Consider the following 17,338-nt stretch of genomic DNA (forward strand, 5'->3'; position numbering starts at 1 on the left):
CATGGATCTTAAATCTCTGAATAATATGTGCAACTGTAGTCACAGGAACATTAAGCTGCTTGGAGATGGTCTCATAACGTTTACCTTTAACATTTTTGTCTATAATTTTCTTTCTAATCTTCTGAGACAACTCTTTCCTTCGCTTCCTCTGGTCCGTACTGAGTGTGATACACACCATGTCACCAAACAGCACAGTGAGTATCTGTAGCCCTATACACCGGCCACTCACTGATTCTGAGATTGTAGACACCCGTGATTTTAGTTAGTGGATACACCGTGATTTAACATGTCCCTTTTGTCACATTTTCAGGGATACCATCATTTCTGTACAGGCCTATTTCATGAGTTTTATTTTTTTTTTTTTAATTCTGTGGAAGCATGGCTGAAAAGCAATGTCTGACTTTCACTTGTTCATTTTCATAGATTTTTTATTTATTATTACTTTTGTCAGATTCAAGATATTTCTGTGACCATTGTGGGTTTTTCTGTCATTAAACGAGGGGTACCAACAATTTTGACCACATGTGTAGGGGTAGAACTGAACTATTAGTAATAATTTATTGCACAAGAGTGCGTACAACGCCACACTGGCTGTCGCCATTAACCACCCTAACCAGGGCCCGGAAAGCACACTAAGCACAGGGCGCCTAACTGGCGGTTGCTGCTGAGAGACGCAGAATTGTGTGCTGGATGTGCAGAGTAGCACTGTCTGGCGCTAGGTAGCTTCCACCATTCGTGAGCAGGCAACAACACTAGGGATGGGAATGATTCAGAGCTTTCATCCATCGACAGGCATTCATCTACACACACACACACACACACACACAAGTAAATAAGTTTACACTAGCACATGGCCGAGCGGCTATGCAAACCTTTTATAGCAGTAGCGCTTGAGGACCTTCATGATGGTCCAATAGGAGCCGCAACAGGATCTGAGCATGTGACCCCCAACCTCCAATGGGAGGTGGTCCCGTGGGCATGCTCAGTATGGGGAAAGCAGGACTTAGTCCCAGAATGGCCTGCTTGCTGCTGATCAGTGCTGGCTACAAACGCAGAGCCTGGAAAGGGTGCAATAACCATTCACACAGTATCAGCTTGAGCCAGACGCTGGGACCGACGTCTCCACTGAGCAGGTTCCACTGCGGCTGGAGGAGAATGGGAGACCGCTGCGGAGATGATTTGAGATTCCCCCTGTGCAGCGGCGAGAACTCGACACCTAACACGTTTGTCTATCATTTTCTTTCTAATCTCCTGAGACAACTCTTTCCTTCGCTTCCTCTGGTCCGTGCTGAGTGTGATACACACCATGTCACCAAACAGCACAGTGAGTATCTGTAGCCCTATATACCGGCCACTCACTGATTCCAAGATTGTAGACACATGTGATGCTAGTTAGTGGACACACCACATTATTTTCAGGGGTACCATCATTTCTGTCCAGGCCTATTTCATGAGTTTTATTTTTTTTAAAATTCTGTGTAAGCATGGTTGAATAGCAATGTCTAACTTTCACTTGTTCATTTTCATAGATTTTTTTAAATTTATTATTACTTTTGTCAGATTCAAGATATTTCTGTGACCATTGTTGGTTTTTCTGTCATTAAACGAGGGGTACCAACAATTTTGACCACGTGTGTAGCTATATGAATGGAAAGTATGCAGCAGTCTTGTTATGACACATACGTTTGTTACAATAAAACATTCGTGCCCAAACTGAACTTTATATACACAGTGGGTACAGAAAGTATTCAGATCCACATCAATTTTTCACTCTTTGTTTCACTGTAGCCATTTGGTAAATTCAAAACAGTTTATTTTTTTCTCAGTAATGTACACTCTGCATCGCATGCGTCCCCTGTTATGAACTGGTGATTCAGAAACACAATAGACCTGGTTGTTAAGAGCACACAAGAGACCTGATAGTTACAAATAACATAGGACGAGCTCTGAGACGTGGGAACTCTGCTGACCGCAATCCCTAATCCTATCATACCACACTAAAGGTAGCCGTGGAGCGCTCCTGACAAAACCTAGGTGCCTCGGGCACAGCCTGAGAAACTAGCTAGCCTGAAGATAGAAAAATAAGCCTACCTTGCCTCAGAGAAATTTCCCAAAGGAAAAGGCAGCCCCCCACATATAATGACTGTGAGTTAAGATGAAAATACAAACACAGAGATGAAATAGATTTTAGCAAAGTGAGGCCCGACTTACTGAATAGACCGAGGATAGGAAAGATAGCTTTGCGGTCAGCACAAAAACCTACAAAACAACCACGCAGAGGGGGCAAAAAGACCCTCCGCACCGACTAACGGTAAGGAAGTGCTCCCTCTGCGTCTCAGAGCTTCCAGCAAGCAAGAAAAACCAATATAGCAAGCTGGACAGAAAAAATAGCAAACAAATGTAACACAAGCAGAACTTAGCTTATGCAGGGCAGACAGGCCACAAGAACGATCCAGGAGAGAGCACGACCAATACTGGAACATAGACTGGAGGCCAGGAACAAAGAACTAGGTGGAGTTAAATAGAGCAGCACCTAACGACTTAACCTCGTCACCTGAGAAAGGAAACTCAGAAGCCGCAGCCCCACTCACATCCACCAGAGGAAGCTCATAGACAGAACCAGCCAAAGTACCACTCATGACCACAGGAGGGAGCTTGACCACAGAATTCACAACAGTACCCCCCCCTTGAGGAGGGGTCACCGAACCCTCACCAGAGCCCCCAGGCTGACCAGGATGAGCCAAATGAAAGGCACGAACCAGATCGGCGGCATGAACATCAGAGGCAAAGACCCAGGAATTATCTTCCTGACCATAACCCTTCCACTTAACCAGGTACTGAAGTTTCCGTCTCGAAATACGAGAATCCAAAATCTTCTCCACTATATACTCCAACTCCCCTTCAACCAACACCGGGGCAGGAGGATCAACGGATGGAACCACAGGTGTCACGTATCTCCGCAACAATGACCTATGGAATACGTTATGGATGGAAAAAGAAGCTGGAAGGGTCAAACGAAAAGACACAGGATTAAGAACCTCAGAAATCCTATACGGACCAATGAAACGAGGCTTAAATTTAGGAGAGGAAACCTTCATAGGAATATAACGAGATGACAACCAAACCAAATCCCCAACACGAAGTCGGAGACCCACACAGCGCCTGCGGTTAGCGAAACGTTGAGCCTTCTCCTGAGACAATGTCAAATTGTCCACCACATGAGTCCAAATCTGCTGCAACCTATCCACCACAGTATCCACACCAGGACAGTCAGAAGACTCAACCTGCCCTGAAGAGAAACGAGGATGGAAACCAGAATTGCAGAAAAACGGCGAAACCAAAGTAGCCGAGCTGGCCCGATTATTAAGGGCGAACTCAGCCAAAGGCAAAAAGGACACCCAATCATCCTGATCGGCAGAAACAAAACATCTCAGATATGTTTCCAAGGTCTGATTGGTTTGTTCAGTCTGGCCATTTGTCTGAGGATGGAAAGCTGAGGAAAAAGACAAATCAATGCCCTTCCTAGCACAAAAGGCTCGCCAAAACCTCGAAACAAACTGGGAACCTCTGTCAGAAACGATGTTTTCCGGAATGCCATGTAAACAAACCACATGCTGGAAGAACAATGGCATCAAATCAGAGGAGGAAGGCAATTTAGACAAGGGTACCAAATGGACCATCATAGAGAAGCGATCACAAACAACCCAAATGACCGACATTTTTTGAGAGACGGGGAGATCCGAAATAAAATCCATAGAGATATGTGTCCAGGGCCTCTTCGGGACTGGCAAGGGCAAAAGCAACCCACTGGCACGAGAACAGCAGGGCTTAGCCCGAGCACAAATCCCACAGGACTGCACAAACAAACGCACATCCCGCGACAGAGACGGCCACCAAAAGGATCTAGCCACCAAATTTCTGGTACCAAAGATTCCAGGATGACCAGCCAACACCGAACAATGAACCTCAGAGATAACTCTACTCGTCCATTTATCAGGGACAAACAGTTTCTCCGCTGGGCAACGGTCAGGTCTATTAGCCTGAAATTTTTGCAGCACCCGCCGCAAATCAGGGGAGATGGCAGACAAAATTATCCCCTCTTTGAGAATACCCGCCGGCTCAGGCAAACCCGAAGAGTCGGGCACAAAACTCCTAGACAGGGCATCCGCCTTCACATTTTTAGAGCCCGGAAGGTACGAAACCACAAAGTCAAAACGGGAGAAAAACAGCGACCAACGAGCCTGTCTAGGATTCAACCGTTTGGCAGACTCGAGATAAGTCAAGTTCTTGTGATCAGTCAAGACCACCACGCAATGCTTAGCTCCTTCAAGCCAATGACGCCACTCCTCGAATGCCCACTTCATGGCCAGCAACTCTCGATTGCCAACATCATAATTACGCTCAGCAGGCGAAAACTTCCTGGAAAAGAAAGCGCATGGTTTCATCACCGAGCCATCAGAACTTCTTTGCGACAAAACAGCCCCTGCTCCAATCTCAGAAGCATCAACCTTGACCTGGAACGGGAGCGAAACATCTGGTTGGCACAACACAGGGGCAGAAGAAAAACGACGCTTCAACTCTTGAAAAGCTTCCACAGCAGCAGAAGACCAATTGACCACATCAGCACCCTTCTTGGTTAAATCAGTCAACGGTTTAGCAATACTAGAAAAATTATTGATGAAGCGACGATAAAAATTAGCAAAACCCAGGAACTTTTGCAGACTCTTCAGAGATGTCGACTGAGTCCAATCATAAATGGCCTGAACTTTAACAGGGTCCATCTCGATAGTAGAAGGGGAAAAAATGAAACCCAAAAATGAAACCTTCTGAACACCAAAGAGACACTTTGACCCCTTCACAAACAAAGAATTCGCACGCAGGACCTGGAACACCATTCTGACCTGCTTCACGTGAGACTCCCAATCATCCGAGAAGACCAAAATATCATCCAAGTATACAATCAGGAATTTATCCAGGTACTCTCGGAAGATGTCATGCATAAAGGACTGAAACACTGATGGAGCATTAGAAAGCCCGAATGGCATAACCAGGTACTCAAAATGGCCCTCGGGCGTATTAAATGCTGTTTTCCATTCATCACCCTGTTTAATACGCAGAAGATTATACGCACCACGAAGATCTATCTTGGTGAACCAACTAGCCCCCTTAATCCGAGCAAACAAATCAGACAGCAGCGGCAAGGGGTACTGAAATTTGACCGTGATTTTATTTAGAAGGCGGTAATCAATACAAGGTCTCAGCGAACCATCCTTCTTGGCCACAAAAAAGAACCCTGCTCCCAATGGCGACGATGACGGGCGAATATGACCCTTCTCCAAGGATTCCTTTACGTAACTCCGCATAGCGGCGTGCTCAGGCACAGACAAATTAAACAGTCGACCTTTAGGAAACTTACTACCAGGAATCAAATTGATAGCACAATCACAATCCCTATGTGGAGGTAGGGCACTGGACTTGGGCTCATCAAATACATCCCGGTAATCTGACAAGAACTCTGGGACCTCAGAAGGGGTGGATGATGAAATAGACAGAAATGGAACATCACCATGTACCCCCTGACAACCCCAGCTGGACACAGACATTGATTTCCAATCCAATACAGGGTTATGGACTTGTAGCCATGGCAACCCCAACACGACCACATCATGCAGATTATGCAACACCAAAAAGCGAATATCCTCCTGATGCGCAGGAGCCATGCACATGGTCAGCTGGGTCCAATACTGAGGCTTATTCTTGGCCAAAGGCGTAGCATCAATTCCTCTCAATGGAATAGGATACTGCAAGGGCTCCAAGAAAAACCCACAGCGCCTAGCATACTCCAAGTCCATCAAATTCAGGGCAGCGCCTGAATCCACAAATGCCATGACAGAATAGGATGACAAAGAGCAGATCAAAGTAACGGACAAAAGAAATTTCAACTGTACCGTACCAATGGTGGCAAACCTAGCGAACCGCTTAGTGCGCTTAGGACAATCGGAGATAGCATGAGTGGAATCACCACAGTAAAAACACAGCCCATTCTGACGTCTGTGTTCTTGCCGTTCAGCTCTGGTCAAAGTCCTATCGCACTGCATAGGTTCAGGTCCATGCTCAGATAATACCGCCAAATGGTGCACAGTTTTACGCTCACGCGTCGACCGATCTGAATTGCCAAAGACATAGACTCATTCAGACCAGCAGGCATAGGAAATCCCACCATGACATCCTTAAGGGCTTCAGAGAGACCTTTTCTGAAAATAGCTGCCAGCGCACATTCATTCCATTGAGTGAGCACAGACCACTTCCTAAACTTCTGACAATATATCTCTACCTCATCCTGACCCTGACACAGAGCCAGCAAACTTTTCTCTGCCTGATCCACTGAATCAGGTTCATCATACAGCAATCCGAGCACCAGAAAAAACGCATCAATATTACGTAATGCAGGATCTCCTGGCGCAAGGGAAAATGCCCAGTCTTGAGGGTCGCCACGTAATAAAGAAATAATGATCTTAACTTGTTGTACTGGGTCACCAGAGGAACGGGGTTTCAAAGCCAGAAACAGTTTGCAATTATTTTTGAAATTCAAAAACTTAGCTCTATCTCTAGAAAATAACTCAGGAATAGGAATTCTAGGTTCTAACATAGATTTCTGAACCATAATGTCTTGAATTTTTTGTACTCTTGCAGTGAGATTTTCCACACAAGAAGACAGACCCTTAATGTCCATCACTACACCTGTGTCCTGAACCACCCAAATGTCTAGGGGAAAAGAAAGACAAAACACAGTGCAAAGAAAAAAAAATGGTCTCAGAACTTCTCTTTTCCCTCTATTGAGAAGCATTAGTACTTTGGGCCTCCAGTACTGTTATGAACTGGTGATTCAGAAACACAATAGACCTGGTTGTTAAGAGCACACAAGTGACCTGATAGTTACAAATAACATAGGACAAGCTCTGAGATGTGGGAACTCTGCTGACCGCAATCCCTAATCCTATCATACCACACTAAAGGTAGCCGTGGAGCGCTCCTGACAAAACCTAGGCGCCTTGGGCACAGCCTGAGAAACTAGCTAGCCTGTAGAAAAATAAGCCTACCTTGCCTCAGAGAAATTCCCCAAAGGAAAAGGCAGCCCCCCACATATAATGACTGTGAGTTAAGATGAAAATACAAACACAGAGATGAAATAGATTTTAGCAAAGTGAGGCCCGACTTAATGAATAGACCGATGATAGGAAAGATAGCTTTGCGGTCAGCACAAAAACCTACAAAACAACCACGCAGAGGGGGCAAAAAGACCCTCCACACCGACTAACGGTACGGAAGTGCTCCCTCTGCGTCTCAGAGCTTCCAGCAAGCAAGAAAAACCAATATAGCAAGCTGGACAGAAAAAATAGCAAACAAATGTAACACAAGCAGAACTTAGCTTATGCAGGGCAGACAGGCCACAAGAACGATCCAGGAGAGAGCACGACCAATACTGGAACATAGACTGGAGGCCAGGAACAAAGAACTAGGTGGAGTTAAATAGAGCAGCACCTAACGACTTAACCTCGTCACCTGAGAAAGGAAACTCAGAAGCTGCAGCCCCACTCACATCAACCAGAGGAAGCTCATAGACAGAACCAGCCGAAGTACCACTCATGACCACAGGAGGGAGCTTGACCACAGAATTCACAACAGTCCCCTCTATTTTTGATAATCAGCGCAGGTTAAGGAGACAGCTGTAGCCCTCAGCTGTCTGCTTCATCTTGGCTGGTTATCAAAAATAGAGGGGGCCCCATGCCATTTAATTATTCAGAGAACGCAGCTCCATAGACTGGAGCAGCAGCTACTGCCGGGTTTCGTGTTGTGCTCCGTGAGAACCTGTGAATGATGTGAAATGAGGTGACATCATTAAGGTTACTTACCTCAGTTCACCGGCGTCAATTCTCACGAGTTCAGAGCGAGTGCCAGACTTATGTGTGCCGAGTGCCAGACTCACAGTCTCTCATTAGTCCGGCACTCTGCTGCCCTCATGAGAACCAGCAGCTGTGAACGGAGATAACCTTTTTGAAAAAAATTCTACAAGAAAAGTGCAGGACTCTGCACTTTATCCAGGAGATACCTACCACTGTATTGCACTAATTGGCTAATTGCACTGTATGGCTAATTTGCATATTCCAGGTGCCTTCTGGGAGAAGCGAAGTCTCCCTAAGCTAGAAGATCGTTGGGTACAGCCGGGACCAGCTGCTTCGAAAGCATCACCAAACCAGGGATTCAAGCTTCAGGAGGCTAATTTGCATATTCCAGGTGCCTTCTGGGAGAAGCGAAGTCTCCCTAAGCTAGAAGATCGTTGGGTACAGCCGGGACCAGCTGCTTCGAAAGCATCACCAAACCAGGGATTCAAGCTTCAGGAGGCTAATTTGCATATTCCAGGTGCCTTCTGGGAGAAGCGAAGTCTCCCTAAGCTAGAAGATCGTTGGGTACAGCCGGGACCAGCTGCTTCGAAAGCATCACCAAACCAGGGATTCAAGCTTCAGGAGGCTAATTTGCATATTCCAGGTGCCTTCTGGGAGAAGCGAAGTCTCCCTAAGCTAGAAGATCGTTGGGTACAGCCGGGACCAGCTGCTTCGAAAGCATCACCAAACCAGGGATTCAAGCTTCAGGAGGCTAATTTGCATATTCCAGGTGCCTTCTGGGAGAAGCGAAGTCTCCCTAAGCTAGAAGATCGTTGGGTACAGCCGGGACCAGCTGCTTCGAAAGCATCACCAAACCAGGGATTCAAGCTTCAGGAGGCTAATTTGCATATTCCAGGTGCCTTCTGGGAGAAGCGAAGTCTCCCTAAGCTAGAAGATCGTTGGGTACAGCCGGGACCAGCTGCTTCGAAAGCATCACCAAACCAGGGATTCAAGCTTCAGGAGGCTAATTTGCATATTCCAGGTGCCTTCTGGGAGAAGCGAAGTCTCCCTAAGCTAGAAGATCGTTGGGTACAGCCGGGACCAGCTGCTTCGAAAGCATCACCAAACCAGGGATTCAAGCTTCAGGAGGCTAATTTGCATATTCCAGGTGCCTTCTGGGAGAAGCGAAGTCTCCCTAAGCTAGAATTTTTGCCTGTAGGACATTATTGCAAGAGAGCTTGGCTGAGTAGATTACACAAGAAGGAAAACACACAGCAAGTCAGCAGGATCTAGGAGCAACATGGCAGATGTGACAACCTACATGGTGAGCTGCAGCATGTGCTACATGTTCACAGATCGACCAGAAGAAGAATCCAATTTCACCTGTCAGAAGTGTAGACTAGTGGCCCTTTTAGAAGAAAAGGTGCGGGGTCTGGAAGAAAGAATAGCAACTTTGAAACTCATCAAAGAGAATGAAGACTTTCTAGACAGAACAGAAGCATCTCTACTGGTCACAGAAGGTGAAAAAAGTGTCAGAGAACCTCCAAAAGCAGATGAGTGGAAGCATGTGACCAAAAGAAGCAAGAAGACCATGGAGAAATCACCAACCACACAACTGAAGAACCGATATCAAATCTTTGTAGAGGATGAAGATGGCACACCTAAGAATGAAGCAATACCAGCAAGCAAAAAAGAAAAGGGCACACAGCAACAAGTGACAGCAAAAAGTACAGCCAAGAAGCAACGAAGAGTGGTGGTGGTGGGAGACTCACTACTGAGAGGCACAGAAGCAGCCATCTGCAGACCGGACATAACTGCAAGAGAAGTATGCTGCCTTCCAGGTGCGATGATCAAGGATGTGACCGATAGGATACCAAAGCTCTTCAGCTCCAAGGACGTCCATCCATTTCTTCTGATACATGTTGGCACCAATGACACGGCAAGGAAGGACCTACCGACAATCTGCAAGGACTTTGAAGAGTTGGGGAAGAAAGTAAAGGAACTGGATGCACAGGTAGTTTTTTCTTCTATCCTTCCAGTAGACGGGCATGGCACCAGGAGATGGAACAGGATCCTTGATGCAAACAACTGGCTAAGACGATGGTGCAGACAACAAGGATTCGGATTCCTGGACCACGGTGTGAATTACTTGTATGATGGACTCCTCGCCAGAGACGGACTACACCTCAACAAACCAGGGAAACACACATTCGCCAGAAGACTCGCTACACTCATCAGGAGGGCGTTAAACTAGAAGAAGAGGGGACGGGAAGAAAAACATTAGACTTGAACAAAGACGACCCAGGAAAACATACTCAGAAGGGAGGTAAGAACATTTCTAAAACAATCCACAGTGAGGAGATTGGAACAAAACAAAATCCTCTAAACTGCATGCTCGCAAACGCCAGAAGCCTGACAAACAAGATGGAAGAACTAGAAGCAGAAATATCTACAGGTAACTTTGACATAGTGGGAATAACCGAGACATGGTTAGATGAAAGCTATGACTGGGCAGTTAACTTACAGGGTTACAGTCTGTTTAGAAAGGATCGTAAAAATCGGAGAGGAGGAGGGGTTTGTCTCTATGTAAAGTCTTGTCTAAAGTCCACTTTAAGGGAGGATATTAGCGAAGGGAATGAGGATGTCGAGTCCATATGGGTTGAAATTCATGGAGGGAAAAATGGTAACAAAATTCTCATTGGGGTCTGTTACAAACCCCCAAATATAACAGAAACCATGGAAAGTCTACTTCTAAAGCAGATTGATGAAGCTGCAACCCATAATGAGGTCCTGGTTATGGGGGACTTTAACTACCCGGATATTGACTGGGAAACAGAAACCTGTGAAACCCATAAAGGCAACAGGTTTCTGCTAATAACCAAGAAAAATTATCTTTCACAATTGGTGCAGAATCCAACCAGAGGAGCAGCACTTTTAGACCTAATACTATCTAATAGACCTGACAGAATAACAAATCTGCAGGTGGTTGGGCATTTAGGAAATAGCGACCACAATATTGTGCAGTTTCACCTGTCTTTCACTAGGGGGACTTGTCAGGGAGTCACAAAAACATTGAACTTTAGGAAGGCAAAGTTTGACCAGCTTAGAGATGCCCTTAATCTGGTAGACTGGGACAATATCCTCAGAAATGAGAATACAGATAATAAATGGGAAATGTTTAAGAACATCCTAAATAGGCAGTGTAAGCGGTTTATACCTTGTGGGAATAAAAGGACTAGAAATAGGAAAAACCCAATGTGGCTAAACAAAGAAGTAAGACAGGCAATTAACAGTAAAAAGAAAGCATTTGCACTACTAAAGCAGGATGGCACCATTGAAGCTCTAAAAAACTATAGGGAGAAAAATACTTTATCTAAAAAACTAATTAAAGCTGCCAAAAAGGAAACAGAGAAGCACATTGCTAAGGAGAGTAAAACTAATCCCAAACTGTTCTTCAACTATATCAATAGTAAAAGAATAAAAACTGAAAATGTAGGCCCCTTAAAAAATAGTGAGGAAAGAATGGTTGTAGATGACGAGGAAAAAGCTAACATATTAAACACCTTCTTCTCCACGGTATTCACGGTGGAAAATGAAATGCTAGGTGAAATCCCAAGAAACAATGAAAACCCTATATTAAGGGTCACCAATCTAACCCAAGAAGAGGTGCGAAACCGGCTAAATAAGATTAAAATAGATAAATCTCCGGGTCCGGATGGCATACACCCACGAGTACTAAGAGAACTAAGTAATGTAATAGATAAACCATTATTTCTTATTTTTAGTGACTCTATAGCGACAGGGTCTGTTCCGCAGGACTGGCGCATAGCAAATGTGGTGCCAATATTCAAAAAGGGCTGTAAAAGTGAACCTGGAAATTATAGGCCAGTAAGTCTAACCTCTATTGTTGGTAAAATATTTGAAGGGTTTCTGAGGGATGTTATTCTGGATTATCTCAATGAGAATAACTGTTTAACTCCATATCAGCATGGGTTTATGAGAAATCGCTCCTGTCAAACCAATCTAATCAGTTTTTATGAAGAGGTAAGCTATAGGCTGGACCACGGTGAGTCATTGGACGTGGTATATCTCGATTTTTCCAAAGCGTTTGATACCGTGCCGCACAAGAGGTTGGTACACAAAATGAGAATGCTTGGTCTGGGGGAAAATGTGTGTAAATGGGTTAGTAACTGGCTTAGTGATAGAAAGCAGAGGGTGGTTATAAATGGTATAGTCTCTAACTGGGTCGCTGTGACCAGTGGGGTACCGCAGGGGTCAGTATTGGGACCTGTTCTCTTCAACATATTCATTAATGATCTGGTAGAAGGTTTACACAGTAAAATATCGATATTTGCAGATGATACAAAACTATGTAAAGCAGTTAATACAAGAGAAGATAGTATTCTGCTACAGATGGATCTGGATAAGTTGGAAACTTGGGCTGAAAGGTGGCAGATGAGGTTTAACAATGATAAATGTAAGGTTATACACATGGGAAGAAGGAATCAATATCACCATTACACACTGAACGGGAAACCACTGGGTAAATCTGACAGGGAGAAGGACTTGGGGATCCTAGTTAATGATAAACTTACCTGGAGCAGCCAGTGCCAGGCAGCAGCTGCCAAGGCAAACAGGATCATGGGGTGCATTAAAAGAGGTCTGGATACACACGATGAGAGCATTATACTGCCTCTGTACAAATCCCTAGTTAGACCGCACATGGAGTACTGTGTCCAGTTTTGGGCACCGGTGCTCAGGAAGGATATAATGGAACTAGAGAGAGTACAAAGGAGGGCAACAAAATTAATAAAGGGGATGGGAGAACTACAATACCCTGATAGATTAGCTAAATTAGGATTATTTAGTCTAGAAAAAAGACGACTGAGGGGCGATCTAATAACCATGTATAAGTATATAAGGGGACAATACAAATATCTCGCTGAGGATCTGTTTATACCAAGGAAGGTGACGGGCACAAGGGGGCATTCTTTGCGTCTGGAGGAGAGAAGGTTTTTCCACCAACATAGAAGAGGATTCTTTACTGTTAGGGCAGTGAGAATCTGGAATTGCTTGCCTGAGGAGGTGGTGATGGCGAACTCAGTCGAGGGGTTCAAGAGAGGCCTGGATGTCTTCCTGGAGCAGAACAATATTGTATCATACAATTATTAGGTTCTGTAGAAGGACGTAGATCTGGGGATTTATTATGATGGAATATAGGCTGAACTGGATGGACAAATGTCTTTTTTCGGCCTTACTAACTATGGTACTATGTTACTATGTTACTCCTGTGGAGGACTATGCACAGGCGCAGACTGGTGAATACTCTCTTGCTCTCTTTGCTATCAGCTAATGCCTGACTGGTGGTAACATTTTTACCACTGGTAACAATCGCTGGCTCACATGCTGTCCTCTGTGTGACAGCGAGGGAACTGCAATACCCAGTGGCTATGACCAGTGGAGACTTTAGTAAGGTTACCACCAGTCAGAGCCCATTTCCTACTCTGTCACACAGATGACACCGTAGGAACCGCTGGAAGTTCAGGCTCCCATTCACTTGAATGAGGTTCGGGATCACATTCAGGTACCGTTCTGGTACCCAAACCAAACTTTTTTTTATAAAGTTTGACCAAATCCGACAGACCTGAACATCCACGGGTCTGCCCATCCCTACTTACAAACAAACCTACAGAATCTAGTTTGTAGCCCGGGGACTGCCTGTACTCCTCTTCATTTAAACAAAAATTAAAGTGCTTTCATGGCTACCTTCATCGATGCTTGGGGTAATCATTACTATTTTGTGACCGGCGACTGAAATGACACAAAAAAAAAAACATTTTGAAAATAAAATTTCTTTGTGTTTTGTTACTCAGTTTTTCTGCACATTTCAGCTTCTTGATAGTTTAACCTGAAATAATTTTTTAGGGGTATGATCTGGGTTAATTTCCCCAGTAGTAAGCTGCAAAGGATTAAGCCCCTGCCAGGGCGAGTACAAAATGCAAACATTTTTTCAAAGCAAAATTATTCATCTTCCATAAATCAAATTTACGGTACATATTAGCTTCTTGATTATTTTTTCAAAACTCATTTTTGTGGGGATGCATCGGAGGTGAATTTCTCAAATGTAAAAAAATGTAAGAAAAAAATGGACTTCCATTACCCCCCAATTTTTTTTTGTAAAGTCTCAGCTTTGCCATCATTTTGATTGAAATTAATTTTGCAGAAGGGTAGCAAAGGGGAAAATGTTGTAACATAGCAAACAAAAATTCTTAGTAATTTATTAATGCAATTTTCTTTTTTAAAAAATACTTTATTCTTTCTTTTTCTCTGTTTTTGGTTCAGATGAAATTCCCCAGTGTTAGAAATACCTGCCATTGACGCAATCGTCCTGCTCTGGTTTCCAGACTACCCTGCCTATCTGTCCGTGCTTTTAGGTGTTACAACACATGGTGGTTTCTCGTGTATGGAAGTACACTGCGTTTCCCACTTGTTTCGCGTCCCAGGAGACATGGGACACCAAGCAATATAGGACGCTGCCTTGTCTAGTGTAGGCCAATGGTGGGAATGTGTAAACCCTGCGGTTTAGGTGACCAGGGAGTGGCTCCCTAGAAATGACTGGGAGGAATGCATCACCTGAATTTTTTTTTTAGCAGTGAGTGCTGTTTGCTGAGTTGCTTCTCAGTAGTTACTTTTGGTCTAATTAGGTTCTTCTCTCTTCGCTATTGTCTTTGGGTTCCCTTTTAGTTTTTGTTTTGGTCTACTGCCGCTAGCTTAGAATTTACTTTGGTATCCTGACTCATCACCAGTGACAGTAGTCTGGGAAGGGGTCTGTAAAGCCCCCTCCTTATCGGGAGTGGGTGAAAAATATCCCAGTCCTTAAAAGTCTGGCCTAGCAATGGTGGCTTGTGCTAAGTGCACCTGTGATGGTGCATTTGCTGGTCCGGTGCGAGTTGCTATAGAGTAGAATAACTCCTGCGCATAGCACCCAGTAGGAACGTGTCCAGGACTGGAAACATAGAAGGCATTACGTTAGTGTTTAATTATACTCCCTGCACTCACTATGAAACACATATCTGGTAATTTAGGAGACAGATTGATTCTGCTCAATGAAGTCATATACATCTTCAAGAGATATTGATATCTTGAGGAGGCCTCATATCTTCAAAGGTTTCCGGTTCAGCAGTATTCATTAGTAATTGCTGATTCTTATGGTGATATTGTTTCTATTGTGAGATAACTGAAGGAACAGAACTGCGAATCTGTTCCCCATTATGTGGACACATTGATACCCACAGAAAGTACTGTCTAAACTTGATAAGACACACAGACACAGTGTTGTTCGCACATGTATGTATGGACTTCATGAAGTCCAGGACGCTGAGTGCATTGTTTATAAAATGTGTAGTCAATCAGGTTTGTCATGGACCACAGGCCTAGACACGTGAATTATGATCTGGCCCTCATGCAGGAAATTTCAGTCATTCTCATGGACTTACAGAAAACATAATGATGTACCTGATCGCATAAGACAAAGAAGAATATTGGGACATTTTTTTCTTTATTTGAAAAGTATAAAAAGTCTGTCCATGTGCTGTTATTAAAAAGGCTGTTGGTTACCACCAGTTGACATTGGTAAGGTTGAGTTTGCATTCAATACAGTCCTAGGAGGCACGAACATCTTTTCCAGACAAGAAAAGGCTTTTCTGTATTGTAAATCATGGAGAATCAATTCTCTGTAAATCTAACTTGGAATAAATTAAGCAAACCTGGAAAATTTGAATGTCAAAAGTTTCAATCATGGGGGCGCAGTTACAGCCGCCATACAGAGTGGTGAGTGAATTTGCGCTGGAACCGCCCCTTGACTGAAACCAGAACACTGCCTGGGAGAATAAAGTTTATTTTTCCCAACAGCATTCTGCTAAGTTAACAATGCTATTAACCTGCAGATTATCACCTTATCTGCAGGTTAAAATCAAAGTTTTTATCCTCTTTATATATTGCAGTCATCATATAATATAGCATTGTGTACTTACAATTGCTCATTTTGCCTTTCTACCCATTTAAATATCCTCTTTTTCCATTCGGTCTATGACAGCACGTGATTTAAAAAAAGACTAGATGAATCCTTTTAAGCTCTATGTAGAAACAGGAGGTCAATTTTCTCTGCACAAGTCATGAGTCACTGCAAAAACGTCTATGGCAGAGGGAGGAGGGGAACAGCTGGTCGGGATTTGAAGAGGGGAATTACTTCCTGTTTCTATATAGAGCAGAGAAAAGAGAAGAATAAGCTGGGTAGAAAGGCAAAGTGAGCAATTGTTACACAGTGCCATGTAATATGATGATTGCAATATATTAAGATACAAACTTTGTTTGGAAGAGTACCGTATTTTTCGGACTAAAAGACGCACTGGACTAAGACACACCTAGGTTTTAGAGGAGTAAATTAGGCAAAAAAATTGAAGCAAAAAATGTGGTCAATTCTGTACTTAAGATCACCTATACTGGTAAATATGGTCCCCACATCCCTATCTTGGTATGCATGGCCCTCATCGCCATCGTGGTATGCATGGACGATCCTTATTCTGGTATGATTGGCCCCATCCCAGTCCTGGTATGCATGATTCTATTCTTATTCTGATATGATTAATTGGCCCCATCCTGTTCCTGGTATGATTAATTGGCCCCATCCCTTTCCTGGTATGATTGATTGGCCCCATCCCTGGTATGATTGATTGGCCCTATCCCGTTCCTGGTATTCATGGCCCCATCAGAAAAGATTAAAAAAAACAAACCTTTACCCTTACCTTCCTCCGCTCTCTCAGTCGCAGCGTCCTGTTCCGGTGTCAGCAGCTGCTTAATGCCTGTAAGCAGCACATGGCAGGGACATCATGCGCTGCTCACAAGCAGAGCACAGCTGCCGGAATACTCACCGGGTGTTAATCAGAGATCGTGGTGAGTATCCATTCATCTTCAGTAGCCCCACTGTCAGCCGCCTGCTTCCTGCTACTGAAGGCGGTCACGTGTGCCGATACTTAAGAGAAATGAACATTTTGGGAGGAAAAAAGTGCGTCTTATAGTCCGAAAAATATGGTACTTCTTTATTAACCTATTAAACACCAGACATCAGTATAATTAACAAGCACATTATCAGTGGTCTCTGCCAGTTAAGAGTATTTCCTACAGACTTTTATGTGGCAGTGTAAGAGGTGATGGATGGATGGACCTTACAGGGACATGTGACACCATATGCTCCAGGAAGTGAAACAAGTTTTTCAGTGAAAATGTGGGATGTAGCAGGGAAGCTACTACTTTGTGACACGTCAGGCAATAAGGGAGTCTTTGTAGCAGAGATAGAAGCTAGAGATAAGTAAATCCCTCAAAATTTGTTTCAACCAGATTTGCTCAAGCAGATTTGATTTGGTCTGAGCTAAATCTGGTCAGAATTGATTTTATCT

The sequence above is a fragment of the Ranitomeya imitator genome, chromosome 3 (assembly GCF_032444005.1).
Source record: "Ranitomeya imitator isolate aRanImi1 chromosome 3, aRanImi1.pri, whole genome shotgun sequence".
NCBI lineage: Eukaryota > Metazoa > Chordata > Amphibia > Anura > Dendrobatidae > Ranitomeya > Ranitomeya imitator.